The 19,979-nt window shown below is 33.1% G+C and overlaps 1 non-coding gene across 1 annotated transcript; it reads left to right on the top strand.

Moving 5' to 3' along the window:
* The first annotated feature begins 19,128 nt into the window (after positions 1–19,128).
* TRNAR-UCG (transfer RNA arginine (anticodon UCG)) lies at positions 19,129–19,201 on the top strand. Its single transcript has one exon. It is a non-coding gene; the product is annotated as a tRNA-Arg (tRNA).
* The last annotated feature ends 778 nt before the right edge of the window (positions 19,202–19,979 follow it).

Genomic DNA, 19,979 nt, shown 5'->3' with positions numbered 1-19,979 from the left:
ATTATTATTATTATTATTATTATTATTATTATTATTATTATTATTATTATTATTATTATTATAAGTAATTACAGTTACATATATAAAATATATAAGGACCTATAATTTTATCCTTTCTCTTATGCAAACATTTCCATACAACGTGGCAGGTATCAAGTGGTTTGGGTCTGTGAAGAATTGAAATCAGTGTTTAAAACAAATAGTGTAAAGAATAGAGATTTAAGTTATGCCTGCGTTTCAAGTTCTGAGGCATAGTTCTGGCCTATAGGCTATGTTTTCTGTTGACTTTCCGTATAATTGAAAATATTATTCCTTCTCTCCGACTCTTTTTTTGTTAAGACAACATATCTGCTCTGTTGACTTTATGTACTCCTGTCTGTTTTGATCTTAGGAATCAGAAATAGTATTAAATGTTGCTATTGTTCGATACATATCTGCAGTTACGAATCTTCTCTTTAATGGATTTTGAAATTCATAAGAAAATTGCATTGTTATTTTCGCTACGTTATCCAATTGGAATGTTCCATACTGGTTATTGCAAAACAATTGTCAGTGTTGTGTCGCTTTCAGGGTTACTGGGGTATCAATTACATGGTTAACTATGACTCTTAAGATGGTTTTCAATAATTTCTGGTTGAAATGACTCTGCCGTGTATAGTCTCTGTGAATTTACAGTATATTGTACACCTGTATTATTCTGTATTATTGTTTTATTCTGATTTCTCGAATTTCCTTCATCTGTTAGGTCCTATATACTGTATTATTTCCAGTTTACGTTCAACATAGTACCAGCAGCACTGTATGCTTCCAACATAGCAAAGTTCTGCCTTTTAGGATAAATTTTTAATTAAGGTAAATTTTTTCTACAATTTATTAATGATCAATTACAGTTTCCATTATTATCATAATATCCACCGGCGTAGTTCAGGCCGTAGACGAATTCATTTGTTGATCCGAAACTACTGTTGGACGTGGGTTCGAATCCCGGTTTGACAGATTGCCTGGTTGGTTTTTCCCTCGAGGTTTTTCCCAACTGTAAGGCAAATGTCAGGGAGTGCTATGGCTAATCATTGGGCTCATCTCGCCAAATATATACCTCTATGAGGAGTGTAATAGGAAGTTAAATAAGACGATAGATAAGACGATAGAAGTATTGAAAATAGGTTAGGAGTATGGTGGAGGAGGCTAGCTAGGATAGCGAAGTATAATATATAGAAAATTAGTGATATCTGAAAATAAAATGTAGGGTACACAAGAAACAGACATAATAATGAATATATTGGACAATGGTGTAGTATGTTTTAGTAACAAGTATTATTAGAAACAATGTGTGTTCTATATTGACTAAGTGAACTGAAAATTAAGAACGGAGTGATAAAAGTGTCAAATTGAATGAATTAGAGGAGTGATTTAGGAAGTTAAGTAAAACGATAGAGATAAGGAAAATAGTGAGGATTATGACAGGGGAGGCTAGCTAGGATAGCGAAGTATAATATGTAGAAAATTAGTGAGATCTGAAAAGAGAATGTACACAAGAAACAGACATAATAACGAACATATTGGACAATGATGTAATATGTTTTAGGAACAAGTATTATTAGAAACAGTATGTGTTGATATAAGCGAACTGGAAATCAAGAGCAGAGTCGTAAAAGTGTCAATTTTGAATGATCTAAATTAAGTTAAGTTTTAAAGGTGGGAATACTGATCAATTTAAATGGGATCGAAAGTAAAATTATAAGAGCGTCTACAAAAGGTAAATCTGTAATGAATGTAATTCTGGCACCGGATACAAAATTGTCAGGTCCACATTACATGGATGTAAATGTTGACATCAAATATATATCATATCATATCATATCATATCATATCATATCATATCATATCATATCATATCATATCATATCATATCATATCATACCATATATCATATCATATCATATCATATCATATCATATCATATCATATCATATCATATCATATCATATCATATATCATATCATATCATATCATATATCATATCATATCATATCATATCATATCATATCATATCATATCATATCATATCATATCATATCATATCATATATCATATCATATCATATATCATATCATATCATATCATATCATATCATATCATATCATATCATATCATATCATATCATATCATATCATATATCATATCATATCATATATCATATCATATCATATCATATATCATATCATATCATATCATATCATATCATATCATATCATATCATATCATATCATATCATATCATATCATATCATATCATATCATATCATATCATATCATATATCATATCATATCATATCATATCATATCATATCATATCATATCATATCATATCATATCATATACGTCTATCACAAACTAGCGCCGTTAAATAACCAACTAAAAGCTATAGAAATGACTTTGGTAGACTTAGCTTTGTACGTTGCATTCTACGGGAGCGAATCAAATGATACACGACAGACTCACTTTTGTTGGTTACATTATAATTCACACACGTGCTTAATACTTCAACGTGAATGCGTGCTTGCTAGTTATTGTGGGAAACACGCAGACAGTTCGTTCAGACGGTTGCCAATTAACAATGAACAAGTATTCTTAGCTGCTGAAGCAGTGGAAGCATCCAAGGAGGAACAGTTCTTATCTTAGTTCCGGAGCAGATTTTGTTGGAAGAGATCATTTGTCGAACTATTGCTGTATAGGGTTATGAAGATCACAACTTAATAAAATAAAGGTTAAGAAATGGAGTCGACGATCCTCGACAAGTCAACTCAATCTGAAGGATGATGATACATATTACAAGATTCATCGAGAAGCTAAACTTGCCAGCAGTAAATGTAAACGCAGCTCAAAGCAATCTTCCGAAAAGTTCGAGATACAACCAATAGCAGGCATCCGGATTTTTGGCCATCGTGAATCTCGTTTCAGCAACTTGTGGCAAGCCTACACGATCACACTTCTCTTTCACGATAATAGGATACAAGACCACATAGGCCTACATGTTGTAAGTTATAAACTTATAACAAATACATTGCAAACATTTACAGTAGATGAAAGTAGTTTTAAATTCCTGCTTACAGTTCAGGTTTATCGCCATATCATTTCTATGTTTCCTGATCTCTGAAGAAAATATTAAAATTTCAATCCTGACTCCTACGTGCAGGAAACTTCAAGGAGCAACTAGAATTCTTTTGTCAAACTGGCTTCGACGTCTAAATGGCTACACTAAATTTAAAAATCATGGCCTTCTGTATTAATTTTTTTTCAATAACGGTCATCGAATTTCATTTGATTTTGTTTAATTAAGGGGTTAGGTACAGCTTACAGCAGTAAAAGTTTTGGAAATATTCAACATTTTTTTCCTCCATTAATGTATCTTGTACAATAATGAAAATTAGTGTGTGTAAAACACTGTCCTTCTGCTGTGCGAAAAAAATATTTTCACAATCTAAAAAAATTATTTATATATTTTTTCAAAAGTCATAATGATGACAGTTTACTTTGCAGTGATGAAGGGCTTCCCTCATAACTCAACTTAACTTTTTCATGTTCTCTCTCTTTTATTTTATGGATGAAACTTATGTTTATAATATCATGCTCTTTCAACTATATTCCATAATAAATAATATTTTTTTTTTATTTTGTGTTAGAAGAAAATACTGATATTTGACCATTTTTAAATGAATTTATTTTTTATCAGACAATCTATCAAAAATAGAGAAGTGATCTATCATACTGTATATATGACATGCATAAATACACACAAAAAAGTCATTACAGAATGTTGGATAGTTTTTGAATTATGTCAAGAGGCTGAAGAATCGGAGCTGTGTGCTTTGGAATATTGTTAACGCTTCCACAGTTTTATCTTCTAGAATAAATTCTTTCTATAGCCTGTCTACCTCGGTAACTGGTCCACGAGTTTACAAAAAAAAAAAAATGCTGTGATCTCTGACAGATGGGAAGTATACTTCTTGAAATCACTTGAAGAGGTGGGTTTTCATAAGTTCCCCTGATTTTGAGGGCAATGCATAAACATTTGGGGCCTTAAAAATTGTTTTCTTCACAATGGCAATGGAGATATAAGACTTACTAGTGGCTTGTGCAGCAAATGCTGCAAACTCAGTCCATAAGAAGTTCAAATAAAATTGTTCAGATTTATTTTCAATGAAGAATATCAGATATTTTGAAAGTTATTTGCTTCTATAATAATGAAACATACTCCTTCTGAATGTTTTTTTATACCAAATACTTTTCCTTGAACCTATCCGTCTTCAGTTCTTGAGTTTCAATGCGAAATCGCAAGTAACAATGTCAGGACGATCAGGAGTTTTTCTTGTGGGAGTAATGCAGTAGCTATTTCAGGTCATTGCGGATTGTAGATGAAAGTTAAGAAAATGTGAGGTTTGTCATGCTTTGAAGAAAAGACTTAGCATCTTGGTATAGCTGCTGCATGTTTCGTGAACTACCCTGAAATGTAGAGAGCAGACTCACTCTTTCCCACTTGAGATCTTGCTGAGGTGATCAAACGACTACAAAATCTTGTAGGCCTCTTATTTTATCAGTAAGTAATACTTTTTGGTCTTTTCTTAGAAGTTGTAATTTTTGCGCTTCCTCCAGACAATACTGATCTACCAAATATTACTGAATTAATTTGTGTAACAATGAATGTTGTCCCGTACATTTTCAGTAATCTAGGCTGTTGTGAGCAATCTATTGTTATCTATGTTTTGTAGATCTTAATATCCCATACACAGCTGTACTCGGAAAACTATAGACCAGAGAACCAGACCTGTAAATTATTTTTACACCTTTTAAAAAAATTACAGAAATGAAGATCGACATATTGGCATTATATGAAAGAATTTGAGCCATCTGAACTCTAAATAGGCTATGTCAGAAATCCTGCAGATCATGGCCTTCGTGTTCTATTGTTTATTGTAGTGTGTGTTTTGTTTTATTCTGAAATGCAATTAATTAGTTCTCAAAACTGACGAAAGATGGATTTTGGAAAATAGGAAAATTATGTAGGAAAATTGGCATTTCACTGAAAACTATTATTTTTTTAAAACCTTTGGGTTCCAAACTTCAAAATGAGGGGTCATTTATTAAAATCCGTTCAGCCGTTTTCCCGTAATTTCCATTACCAGTTCAAATTATATATAGTCTATAGATATGAGAGTCAAGCGATTATCTTGAAAAATCATATCTCGAATGCTAGATATTCTCCGAATGTAGAAATTTATAGTGAGTTTTCTTATTTCCAATGGAACATACGGTTGAAAAATCTTTGTGAAAATCCATTATCAGTTAGTGAGCCTTCTTTGTCAGTACAAAACAGCAGGATCAGCTTCCAATACGGCATAAGTTTCATATTTATAGGAGATTTGCTGTTTTCGTGAAAGCATAGTTATATCTAAGTGCAAATATTGCAAATGCAAAAAGTTTGCTTTTTTGTTATGAACGGCCTTTATTATTATTATTATTATTATTATTATTATTATTATTATTATTATTATTATTATTATTATTATTATTACTACTACTACTACTACTACTACTACTACTACTACTACTACTACTACTACTACTACTACTACTACTACTACCAGGTTGTGAAATTGGACTCTCACTTTGAGAGAGGAACATAGGTTAACCCATTTGATCCCAAGACACTTTCAATGATTGGAATATAAATATTTCAGAATTGATATTAACCCATTTATGCCCAAATTATTTTTTATTAACAATGTTGGTGTTTCTTATATTACTACTTATTGACACATAAGAAACAAAATAAGATGATTATTGGTCCTCTCAAATCATTTACGCCGTAAATAATGCATGTTTCCATTTGGGAACAGTGGGAGTAAAGGGGTTAAGGGTGTTTGAGAATAAGGTGCTTAAGTAAATATTTGGGGCTAAGAGGGATAAAGTTACAGGAGAATGCAGAAAGTTACACAACACAGAACTGCACGCATTGTATTCTTCACCTGACAAAATCAGGAACATTAAATCCAGACGTTTGAGATGGGCAGGGCATGTAGCACGTATGGCCGAATCCAGAAATGGATATAGAGTGTTAGTTGGGAAGCCGGAGGGAAAAAGACCTTTGGGGAGGCCGAGACGTAGATGGGAGGATAATATGAAAATGGATTTGAGGGAGGTGGGATATGATGATAGAGACTGGATTGATCTTGCTCAGGATAGGGACCAATGGCGGGCTTATGTGAGGGCGGCAATGAACCTCCGGGTTCCTTAAAAGCAAGTATGTAAGTATTATTATTATTATTATTATTATTATTATTATTATTATTATTATTATTATTATTATTATTATTAAACAATGAAAGCGCAAGGCAGTTGAGCGATAAACGAGCGGGCAGGGAATTCGGAGGTCGCATCTCGCATCCCCGTCTCCCGCGTGACGGCAGGAAGTGTCTGGCTGGGAGGCAATTATGAATCATATTCCCGCAAAGACGAGCGGTCAGACACGCGGTGCCCGCGGGCCACGGAGGAAGTAGGCCGACCGAAATTCCCGCAACGTGAGGGTGAAGGCGCCGAGCTGGGCATCGCCGGGGGCTCCGGCAGGTGCAGGGAGAGGGTGCGCTTGATATTACCCCCAGTGGAATTCTAATCACGCCAGGGAAGTGTCCCTGAGTAAGACCTCCGCTACATACTTAGGGACATTCCATTCTTGTAATGTTTTACTATCACAGGTTTCCAGAAATAATTTTTATGGGTATTTCATGTGATCCACTGTTCTGAGAATTGAGGCATATAAAATGTGAAAAAGAGGAAGAAAGAGAGAGGGGAAGTCAGAGAATGGGACCGAAAGATAATGGGGGTAGAAATAACTAGACGAATGTAGTGAAAACATGGGAAAAGAAGTAGGCCTAGTAAGAAATGGACGGAGAAAAAAAAAGAAAGTAGCAAAGTAAAGTAGGCCTATTAGAAAGGAAAAATAAAATAAATAGAGAAAAACACAACGAGAAAGAAAAATAAAGAAAATAAAAAAATAAAAAGAAAGTATGAAAGGGAAACAAATAAGTTCTACATCTTGAATACACAACTTTTAACACTATATCGCTTCGGAATATGTATTATTATGACTTTCTCTTGTTAAATTTATCGTACCTGGTTAATATGTTTCGGCCTGTTATTGGCCTTCTTCAGAACTGGTTGTTGCTGGTCTTGGCGCCTTTTATTTTGTTTCCTGTGGGGGTGTGCTTGTGTAGTGTAATGTGGAGTCAAAGAGTGAGTATGTTCTGAAATTGAGTTGTGTGTTGAGAATTTCATTTGGACACACAAAAACCCTTGTCAGAATTGCTATTTTTCAGAGAACAATAAAAAAAATAAAAGAATAACACATGCCAAAAATTTCCGTTCAATTAGGTTTTATCCTTATGTCTATTGCACTTGACATGGGCCGTTTTTGGAGTCTATAAACATTTAAAATAGTAGAAAATATGTCAACTCAATTTCATTAAAAATGACTAGGGTTGTTTTTGTAATAATGTCTTCAATTGATTAATCGGAAATACGAATGATGCTTTCTGAAATAGAATTGACGAATCTGAAATACAAATGATGCTTTCTGAAATACATTTGACGAATATGAAATACAAATGATGCTTTCTGAAATACATTTGACGAATATGAAATACAAATGATGCTTTCTGAAATACAATTGACGTATCTGAAATACAAATGGTGTTTTCTGAAATAAAATTGACTTATCTGAAATACAAATTATGTTTTCTGAAATACAATTGACGAATCTGAAATACAAATTAAGTATGCTTCCTGAAATACAATTGACGGATCTGAAATACAAATGATACTTTTTGAAATACAATTGAAGAATCTGAAATACAAATTATGCTTTTTGAAATACACTTGACGAATATGAAATACAAATGATGCTTTCTGAAATACAATTGACTTATCTGAAATACAAATTATGTTTTCTGGAATATAATTGACGAATCTGAAATACAAATTATGCTTTTTGAAATACAATTGACGAAACTGAAATACAAATGATGCTTTCTGAAATAGAATTGATGAATCTCAAATACAAATTATGCTTTCTGAAATACAATTGAAAAATCTGAAATATAAATGATGCTTTCTGAAATACAATTGAAGAATCTGAAATTCAAATGATGCTTTCTGCAATACAATTGACGAATATGAAATAAAAATGATGCTTTTTGAAATACAATTGAATAATCTAAAATACAAATGATGCTTTCTGAAATACAAATGATGCCTTCTGAAATACAATTGAAGAATCTGAAATACAAATGATGCCTTCTGAAATACAATTGAAGAATCTGAAATACAAATGATGCTTTCTGAAATACAATTGAAGAATCTGAAATACAAATGATGCTTTCTGAAATACAATTGAAGAATCTGAAATACAAATGATGCTTTCTGAAATACAATTGAAGAATCTGAAATACAAATGATGCTTTTTGAAATACAATTGAAGAATATGAAATACAAATGATACTTTTTGAAATACAATTGGAGAATCTGAAATACAAATGATGCCTTCTGAAATACAATTGACGAATATGAAATACAAATTATGCTTTCTGAAATACAATTGACTTATCTGAAATACAAATTATGATTTCTGGAATACAATTGACGAATCTGAAATACAAATTATGCTTTTTGAAATACAATTGACGAAACTGAAATACAAACGATGCTTTCTGAAATAGAATTGATGAATCTCAAATACAAATTATGCTTTCTGAAATACAATTTACTTATCTGAAATATAAATGATGTTTTCTGGAATACAATTGACGAATCTGAAATACAAATTATGCTTTTTGAAATACAATTGACGAAACTGAAATACAAATTATGCTTTCTGAAATAGAATTGAAGAATCTGAAATACAAATGATGCTTTCTGAAATACAATTGTCGAATATGAAATACAAATGATGCTTTCTGAAATACAATTGACTTATCTGAAATACAAATTATGTTTTCTGGAATAAAATTGACGAAACTGAAATACAAATTATGCTTTCTGAAATAGAATTGATCAATCTCAAATACAAATTATGCTTTCTGAAATACAATTGAAGAATTTGAAATACAAATTATGCTTTTTGAAATACAATTGATGAATCTGAAATACAAATGATGCTTTCTGAAATACAATAATTGATGAATCTGAAATACAAATGATGCTTTTTGAAATACAATTGAAGAATCTGAAATACAAATGATGCTTTCTGAAATACAATTGTCGAATATGAAATACAAATGATGCTTTCTGAAATACAATTGACTTATCTGAAATACAAATTATGTTTTCTGGAATAAAATTGACGAAACTGAAATACAAATTATGCTTTCTGAAATAGAATTGATGAATCTCAAATACAAATTATGCTTTCTGAAATACAATTGAAGAATTTGAAATACAAATTATGCTTTTTGAAATACAATTGAAGAATCTGAAATACAAATTATGCTTTCTGAAATACAATTGACTAATATGAAATACAAATGATGCTTTCTGAAATAGAATTGACTTATCTGAATTACAAATTATGTTTTATGAAATACAATTGACGTATCTGAAATACAAATGATGTTTTCTGAAATAAAATTGACGAATCTGAAATACAAATTATGCTTTCTGAAACAGAATTAATGATTCTGAAATAGAAATTATACTTTCTGAAATACATCTGGAAAAGATGTAGTATGTATAAGATCCTGTTGGAGAACAGAGCATGATTCTTAGAAAAGTAGTGGAATGGAAAAATAAAAGTGACTTCGGAATCACGCGTCCACTCTTGACGAAGTCACGTTGTGCTGGTCACTGGGTTGCATACGGAGCCGAGGGCAACGCGGCAATTGCAATCATACTGAAACTGTTAAATTGTAGACTTCAGCTTTTATTTTAAAGTAAGTAGTCCCTTCATGCGATAATGGAGCATTTAATGGATGAAAATGGAAATAAGTACAGAAATATTAACAGACTCTTTTAGAAAAATAAAATCAGGGTTTCTATTCCGGTCTCTTCTGTTTCAGAGATGTTCATTACATGGATAATTTCAAGGGAAAAATTTGTACCAGGCCCAGGTATCGAACCCGAGACTTTGGCTGAGTGCGCCAACGCTCTACCAACTGAGCTACCCAGGAACTACAGTATATCGGATCTGAAAGCCAGATTTGTATAATACATCGTACTTATCGTTAACAGAAAACCACAAATTTAAATCACACAGAAAGTGTGCACTCAATTCTGGTTCTGGTGTTCTGTCAACCCACTTGAGGTATGTGGATAAAAGGCTAATTAGTCGGGTCTGGTATAGTTCCTGGGTAACTCAGTCGGTAGAGCGTTGACGCACTCAGCTAAAGGTCCCGGGTTCGATACACGGCCCTGGAACAATTTTTGCTCTTGAAATTATTCAAGTCAGCTTAACAGGGAGCTATACCTGAAAGTTGGATTTGTACGTTCATTATATATTAAGAACTTTTAATTATATAAAAATTGTGTAAAAAATTGCATGGTTTCATCTCCAAAGAGACGTCGAAGATTCTGAATGGATGTAGGCCTATATCCAAGACAGAGATGATTATAATCATCATCATTATCATCATCATCATGATCCTTGCATGTATTGGGCCTAGTGGCCCGTTACGGTCTCTTGCCAACGCTTGAACGGTCTGCCCAAGGATCTCTTGCCCACAGGATAGTAATTTAAAATTTGGCGTGGAATTCTAGAACGAGGCATTCTGATGACATATGATCTCCAGTTTTGTCTGTATTTCTGTAGGTATTCCGTAATCGGTTCAATCTGCAGTTCTTTCATAATGTCAAAATGTTTAATGTGATCCATTCTCGTGTATCCCGCTGTACGACGCATAAATCTCATTTCTGCCGCCGTTAATCTTTGTGAATCAATATTACGAATCGTCCAAGCTTCACTACCAAAACAGAGTATAGATGTGGCCAATGTTTTATAAATTCTGGTGCGCATGTGTTTATGTACTAAGGTTGGTTTGAATATCTGATTAATTATCCCCATTGCTCTGTTGAATTTAATAATTTTCTCATCCAAATCTTTTTCTTCTTCATATGAAATTTGGTAACCGAGATAACTAAAATTTTTAACTTGTTCAATGATCTTATTATTGCTGCAAATTTTGCTACGGACTGGTTCCTTTCCTAAAAAAGCCACCACTTTACATTTGTCAGTTGAAATTATAGATGATGATGATGATGATAATAATAATAATATAATAATAATGATTTATTTTAGCTGGCAAAGTTAAGGCCATAAGGCCTTCTGTTCCACTCAACCAGCAAGATTATGCACACTCATTGATAATAATTATTTATAAATGTTTCCTAAGAATGGGCGGAAATCGTATTCTTAACAAGCTATGAATTAGGAACTAAAATACAGATATAGGGAGACCGAGAAGGAGATATGAGCGATATGCCTACTTATTGATGACGGAAAAGACAGTAACGCGACATTTTTAATGAAGATGAGAAAAGTAGTATAAAAATAAATGCGCACTAAATTTTAAATTAGGTACATGAATTGGAGCACCTAATTGCGATTTTTGAGATCGGTAATTGGAATTACCAGAAGAATTCGGTTTAGAAATGATGATATAAGCAACAATTAAACATCTGGCGTTTAGAAGATAAAATAATGGAATTAGAAACAAATGGTGGGACCGTATACAACGTTTAGATAGCAATACATTTCCATAATAAGAATTTAAATACAGCCCAAAATAGAAAATGAATATAGGAAGGCCTCAGAAGTGTTGGACACGACAGTTTTAAGGAGCCGTAGCTGACCTGATGGTCTAACACGTGAAGTAGAAGATGAAAATGGCGAATCTAAACCACAGAGGTTATTAAAAAAAGATGAGGAAATGGTTATAAGGAGAATGGCAGGGAACTGATCTACTGAGAGAGATTCTACTCATATCTGCTTTATCCAGTTGGCTAAAGAATCTGCCGTCCACACCTGTGGAGTAACGGTTAGCACATCTGGCCGCGAAACCAGGTGGCCCGGGTTCGATTCCCGGTTGGGGCAAGTTACCTGGTTGAGGTTTTTTCCGGGGTTTTCCCTCAACCCAATATGAGCAAATGCTGGGTAACTTTCGGTGCTGGACCCAGGACTCATTTCACCGGCATTGTCACCTTCATCTCATTCAGACGCTAAATAACCTAAGATGTTGATAAAGCGTCGTAAAATAACCTACTAAAATAATAATAATAATAATAATAATAATAATAATAATAATAATAATAATAATAATAATAATAATAATAATAATAAAAAGAATCTGCCTGACGCACTTTGATAGAAATCATCCCATCTCTGAACTGCAGTTCCGATACGACATATAAAATTACAAAATTCATTGTGTGTCAATTTTATTGTCTTTCTACCGAGACTCTTTCAACCTTTCTGTATTATTTTAAACTACACCGAAATCCGCTAGACCCCAGTTATATAGGGGCAGCACGATTTTGGACGCCCTCCTAATAATAAAAGTTCGCCGAGTATGATCTGGTGGAATCCATATTATCATCATTTCATAGAGACTAGATAGGTTAGTCTAGAATACTCAAGATAGGTTGATTATGTCCATTCCTAGGACATTCTCTTTTGTCCGAATATGCTCTTCTTTTTAGGCTTTTGTCCGGGGTACGGGCTGATATTTTAAAAAATCAAGAAATATCCTCCTTTTATAACTTGTATGCCTGATATTTTTAAATTATCTGATTTAACGCCTTTTTCAAGAAATTTGCCTGTAGGTGACAGCAGCATCGACGGAATATACTCTTTGCCAACATCGTAACTCTCTTTGCTCCTCCTTGTTATGGTCGTTGTTCACAGTCAGCTAGTAAATCGAGAAATCGAGATGCGAATATAGATCCATCTCCGCATTCTCGCCTCGCAATCTGTCCATTCTGCCCATTTTGTGTCCTCTTTATTAATAATATAGTTCCCTTGACTTATTATATAGCTAACTGTAAAATCATTATTATTAAGTTTTTCCTAATTATTTTGTAATAAAATAGATACTAAGCTAATTTTAAGTATGATATAAGCCTAAATCTGTACTGTAAATATTTTGTAATAAAATAGATATTGACGTAATTTAAAGTATAATATAGGCCTAAGTCTAAATCTAAGTATTTATTTTCTGTCCTCTTTTTTCGAACAATGTCCTCCTCTTTTGAAGCTTTGTGTCCTCTTTTTTATCGATGTGAATCTGGTCATCCTAGCCATTCCACTCAACCAGGTTGAAAGCAGATACAGGAAAATACATATAAATTACAAGTATTAACTTAAAAAAGTAATACTTGTAGGCTCTATGTTGAAGTCAGATACATGGAAATGCATGTAAATATTGAAAGCAGATACAGGGAAATACAAATGCCTACAGAGTGAATAATATATATGAAATATTGCTAATAACTTCCTCAATTTTAATTTAAAAAAAAAAAAAAAAAAAACGTTTTATACAGAAGCTGTTGCAGATAAACCATACAACATGATATCAGTATTCGAAGAAAGTTATTCAGGCATAGGGTAAAGGTTGGTAAATTGTGATATGAGTAATATTGTGATAGTTCTTTTTGAGAATTTATTACAATTTTACTGGGCTAGAGGAAGGTCGCTTTTTTTGCGTCAACGTATTAAGGGAATGTTCGTGGACAAGTTTATGCACAAAACCGGTCATTTCCTCGCTCAGTAAATTTGTAATAAATTCTCAAAAAATAACTATCACAATATTACTCGTATCACAATTTACCAACCTTTACCCTACAAATTGTGACAGTAAACTTTATTTTTTTTTAATGACACACTATATTAAAATTTACCTATTCCAAATCTCCATTAAATTTTAGATATGAATGTTTAGAATTTTTTTTCCATTCACTCGACTTGTAGGCCTACATATTTAAAGCAGATACAGGGAAATACATAGATCTATAGAGTGAACGATAAGTAGACTATGGAATATTGCTAATAACTTCATAGATTTTAATTTTAAAAAAGCTGTTGGAGATAAACCATACATATGATATCAGTGTTCGAAGAAATTTATTGAGGTATAGAGTAAAGATTGGTAAATTGTTACATGAGTAATATTATGATGGTTCTTTTTGAGAATTTATTACAATTTTACTGAGCGAGAGGAAGATCGGTTTTTTGCATCAACGTATTAAGGGAATGTTCGTGGACAAGTTGCTGCACAAAACCAGTCCTTTTCTCGCTCAGTAAATTTGTAATAAATTTTCAAAAAAGAACTATCATAATATTACTCGTATCACAATTTACTAACCTTTACCCTACAGATGGTGACAGTAAACTTTATTTTTTTAAATGGCACTCTGTATTAAAATTTACCTATTCCAAATAAATCTTAGATATGAATGTGTAGAATTTTTTCCGTTCACCCGTTTCATGTCTTTGGACGAGACAATAAAATGGACAAATTAGCAAGAGGACAAAGATAAATGTAAGACATAATAAAATGTGGACCAAACTTTCAGAAGACAAAATAGCACAATGGACATTTAAACTTTGGACGAAATAATAGTGGACATAAAACACCAGAGGACGAAGAAATATAGTGGACAAAATGTCAAAGGGACGTACGAAACAGTTAACGAAATATCCGTGGACATAGCGCCTGGGAACCTATCTTGGGAATAAACCACAGAATTTTAAGATTAACTTAAATTCTCTCGACACGAAGATTTCTCACTGAGCCTATGTTAATCCTTTTCAGCATAGTGGTTGCTCTATAAAATTATAGCACAGATATTAAGGATAGGCCTACACAGAGGTGTCACCTGTATTTAAATTTCTGTGCAGAGTTAAAATTTTGGAAAAAATTGATGCAAGCTTTGTTATGATCCATGATATGAAAAACATAAAAAATTACATTTGTGCTGAAAAAGGTTAAGATAAACAGTTATCATATCCATAGCTTGTAACTCTTATAATTTTGTGACTGTGTCGTATTCAAATTGTTGCAAGTGGACCGCGAAACCGATCATAGGCTGTGAAGCAATTGCGGCACAAGGCCGTGGCCCATTCGAGTGTTAACGAGCGTGCTAACCTCGGAGGCCTGCCCACACATTTCTCACCCAGTGGCCCCATTAGTTTCACACGTCTAGGGGGTGCAATTAGACTCCAGTAGCTGCACGCACGATTCCAGGAACAGCGAAGCCCACTTTCCCCATCGGAGCCCCTACACGATTCCAGATTCGAGGAGTTCCAATAACAGGTGTAAAGGCTCTTACACGCTTTCACTGGAAAAGAGTGAGCCCCAGACAGACAACCGTTAAGCCAAGAATGTCAGGAGGCTGTGGCAATGTAGTAAGCAACGCAACTAGATCAGGAAATATGATTTTGATCCATAGCTCTTTGTTGACGAAAAGATCCTAAACTTTGATACGGAGAAAAATATACAGAGCATTAAGAAGTTAAATTGTACTACTTGTGATTACAATAGTAAAATATACCGAGTGGAAGCTATTTATTTATTTATTTATTTATTTATTTATTTATTTATTTATTTATTCTGGTGTAGTTCAGGCCATCAGGCCTTCTCTTCCACAACACCAGGAATACAAATACAATAAGAGAAATAAACAGAAAAAAATACACTATATACAAAGTAAAGCTACACAAGAAATAGAGAGAGAGAAAAAAAAACACTATAAACAAAGTAAAGCCACACAAAAATATACACAGGTTGCAGTCATACAAACTTTAAATTAGTGATTAAGTATCATAATTAATTCTATCCTAACTAATTAACTAACATAAACAAGAAACTTGCAATTTTAATCTAGATTAAAAAAGAAAAAGAAAAAAAAAGCACAAATCAATACTTCTAACAATACCTAAAAAACAATTAAATAGGACAAAATTTTCCAATTTAATTTTGAATTGTGATAAAGTCCGGCAGTCCCTGACATCATTAGGTAACGAATTCCAGAGGCGAGGTATTTCTACAGTATAGGAAGATGAGTATAAAGACGTTCTATGATGAGGGATAGAAAGAAGTGCTTGATGTCGGTTTCGAAGAGTTGTAAGAAATTGAAAGCGCAATAACAGATAATTCGGAGTAGAAATATGCACGATTCTAAACATAAGAGACAGTGAATGTATTCTTCTTCGTTCCTTCAGACGCACCCATGAAAGTGACTGGAGGGAAGGTGTTATACGATCAAATTTACGAGTATTGCAGATGAATCGTATGCACACATTATGAACACGTAACTATGTAACTGTGCAGATTGATCGATTAAAAAAAAGTTTCTATGTAGGGTAAAGGTTAGTAATATTGTGACATGAGTAATAGGCCTACATTTTGTAAAAACCGATCTTCCTCTCGCTCAGTAAAATTGTAATAAATTCTCAAAAATAACTATCACAATATAGATTTGGACAAATTATTATCAAAACTGACGACTTTTATGGTATAATTTTACAAAATTTTGACTTTTCAATCGGCGATGTATGCAATGGAGGGGAAAGGAACTGGCCACCCCATTATCGCCTGGTCTAGTTGCCTCATAAGTGATACTTTGTTGGTATCACTTGTGAGGTTCAGACTTGTCTCCGAACGGTTGATTAAACAATAACAAAGCTAGAAACAAAAATGGAAGTCTTAATAACTAACTCCCTGTTTTAAGGAACAGGCACGAATATAAAATGTGATTCAAGAAGAGATGAAAGGTGTAGGCCCAGTGTGTTAGACAAGACTTGTCTCCGAATGGTTGATTAAACAATAACAAAGCTAGAAACAAAAATGGAAGTCTTAATAACTAACTCCCTGTTTTAAAGGAACAGGCACGAATATAAAATGTGATTCAAGAAGAGATGAAAGGTGTAGGCCCAGTGTGTTAGACAAGAACTCACGATTTTCCACATTAAAAATTATGTCTAAAGACTTCATGGGTGCTATGCATAGACATTTCGCTAGCCCGCGCTACGAGCGTGATAAACTAGCCCCGGCTATCGACTGATTACTTGTACAGGATTCATATCATATCATATCATATCATATCATATCATATCATATCATATCATATCATATCATATCATATCATATCATATATCATATCATATCATATCATATCATATCATATCATATCATATCATATCATATCATATCATATCATATCGCTAACACTGGTTTATGAACACGAAAAACGTTAGTTCGCTGATCATCCACCGGAAGCCCGCGAAAAGAATGTCTATGAATACGGCCCTAAGTGTTTAATGTCTATTTTCAAATGTGTTTCTTCGTATAAAACTATTTATATTGAGTAAGTTCTTTAAATATAAGTGATTTTCAATTTCTAATAACACAAGGTTATTGGTTATTTTAAAATGGGACACGTTGTTTTTTAGTTTATTTAACAACGCTGTATCAACTACTAAGTTATTTAGCGTCGATGGGATTGATGATAACGAGATATTTGATGAGATGAGGCCGACGATTCGCCAGATTACTTGACATTCGCCTTACGATTATGGAAAACCTCGGAGAAAACCCAACCAGATAATCACCCCTAGTGAGACTCGAACTTACGCCCGAACGCAACTCCAAATCGACAGGCAAGCGCCTCAGCCGACTGAGCTACGGTGGCAGGGTACGTTGTTCTGTTCATAAATTAACGTACTGTAGTAATTGAAAGGTTCAGAACCATAGTGGGCCAAGCGCCACTTATCATTAAAAACGGAGAAAGCAAGGGTTAAAGTTAAGTGAATACCATAGTTTAATGAAGATTGACATATCATTTAGTTTTAATGTGTATACTTTATATTACTTGCTATATGTTTCCATTGAATTGTGGTAATAATTTCATATTAACCCTTGCTTTCTACGGTTTTAGTAAATGGCGCTTGGCCCACTGTGGTTCTGAACCCTTCAATTAGTCTATCATTTTAATGGAATTTAAAACTTCAATATAAAGTTAATGAAATTATATTTTTAGAATATATTCAATTGATCATGAGATCTAAGACCTAAAAAATGATCCTTGACAGATATTTTAGTAGATACTTATAAGATTATTCAATAAGCTTATACTGTTTTCGCTGTAAGAAAAATCCTAATGTAAACACACGCACGTTGTTGTCATACCCGTGATTGGCTCCCAGTCGAAACACATACATGACGCAGGAAAATATAGTTCGTATTTTGAAACCACAATCTTGGTATCATTTGAAAATAAAAAATTGAATTCTAGTTGTTAATTACGATGAAACATTTAACTTCACTCATATGTAAAACGCACGTTGTTGTCATACCCGTGATTGGCTCCCAGTCGAAACACATACATGACGCAGGAAAATATAGTTCGTATTTTGAAACCACAATCTTGGTATCATTTGAAAATAAAAAATTGAATTCTAGTTGTTGATTACGATGAAACATTTAACTTCACTCATATGTAAAACGCCATGTGAAAGAAAAGCTACTTTTATATTTTGTTATGTACTATGAACGCGGATGAATACAAACAGTAATACCGAGGTAGTCTGTTCTTCTAACAAGCTGGCGTTATTTGAGCTCATAGTTGTTCACGTGGTACTGAAGTATGGCTTCTGTATCCTCAACTGTCCATTGTGAAGACATAAGACTTAAAAATAATTTAATTGCAAATTTTCCTTGCAGCTTAGTATGTCTAGACCTACATTCGTTTTAAATTAGGAAGATAACTTATTTCAAGGCACACGAACATTTCATACCTTGAAATATTTTCCGTCTTTAAAATGTTTTCATGTGTATATTCAGAAATTATAGTGCAAGGAATATATAACTAAAATTTAGGTTATGTAATATCCATTTAATTTGGAATAAGGAATTAGCTAGAATAGTGAGGACTTTGCAGTACTGGACTATTTTTATAGTAAGTAGCAGGCGACTTGATTGCATTCACAGATATGAGTCAATGTTCCTTGCGACCTCTGCGCAATACCTATGTGAATAATGTAGAAATATTACACCTTTGAGTATAACGTAGAAAAAACCCTTATACATGTGACCGTGTGGCCTAATGGATAAGGCGTCGGACTTCGGATCCGAAGATTGCAGGTTCGAGTCCTGTCACGGTCGTTAGGAACTTTTATTCAAATATAAAGAGCAGTTTAGTTTTGAGAATAGAAATAACTGTATTAAAATTTCATCTTGTTGTAGTGTGTCATTATTATTATTATTATTATTATTATTATTATTATTATTACATTGTTTTTCTATTGATGTTATTTACATTCGACATGTATTTTGTACCGGTTGAGTGGAAAAGGAGGTCTCATGGCCTTAACTTTGTCAGTACCAGTAAAAATAAGTCAAATAAAATAAATGAACAAATAACTTAAATTGTAGGAAAGATCTCCGCAGTATCAATCTTTATTATCAGAATACATTTTCAACATTCTCCGAGATGAAGTTTTGAATCATTTAATGGAACGTCAACTGCAGAACAAACAAGTTCCTTCATAGTATCTGTCATGAGCGTCACGGCAATAGGCTATAGTCTATGAACCAGTGGCGTGCGGCGCTATTTCTCGATGGGGAACAGGTCAGAAACAACACTAATAATAATAATAATAATAATAATAATAATAATCTGTATTATGATTTAGCAACACTGCCAATTCCTTTTTTTTTTACTTCATTTACAACTTAATCAGAAAAAGAATATTTTAATATAAAACAAATTAATGATATTATATTATTGCTATTATTATTATTAGGCCTAAATATATAATACCGTTAACTAAAAATAAATAAACCTCAAACCTACAATTTACCGCTTGACGAGCACCCAGTTAACCATTTCACAGAATTATAACTTCTTTGAAAATGTCTTAATGCCGAGATCATGGAAAGC

The sequence above is a fragment of the Periplaneta americana genome, chromosome 1, assembly GCF_040183065.1.
Source record: "Periplaneta americana isolate PAMFEO1 chromosome 1, P.americana_PAMFEO1_priV1, whole genome shotgun sequence".
Classification (NCBI taxonomy): domain Eukaryota; kingdom Metazoa; phylum Arthropoda; class Insecta; order Blattodea; family Blattidae; genus Periplaneta; species Periplaneta americana.
The sequence above is the reverse complement of the archived record's forward strand: the minus strand, read 5'-3'. Positions and strand labels throughout refer to the sequence as shown.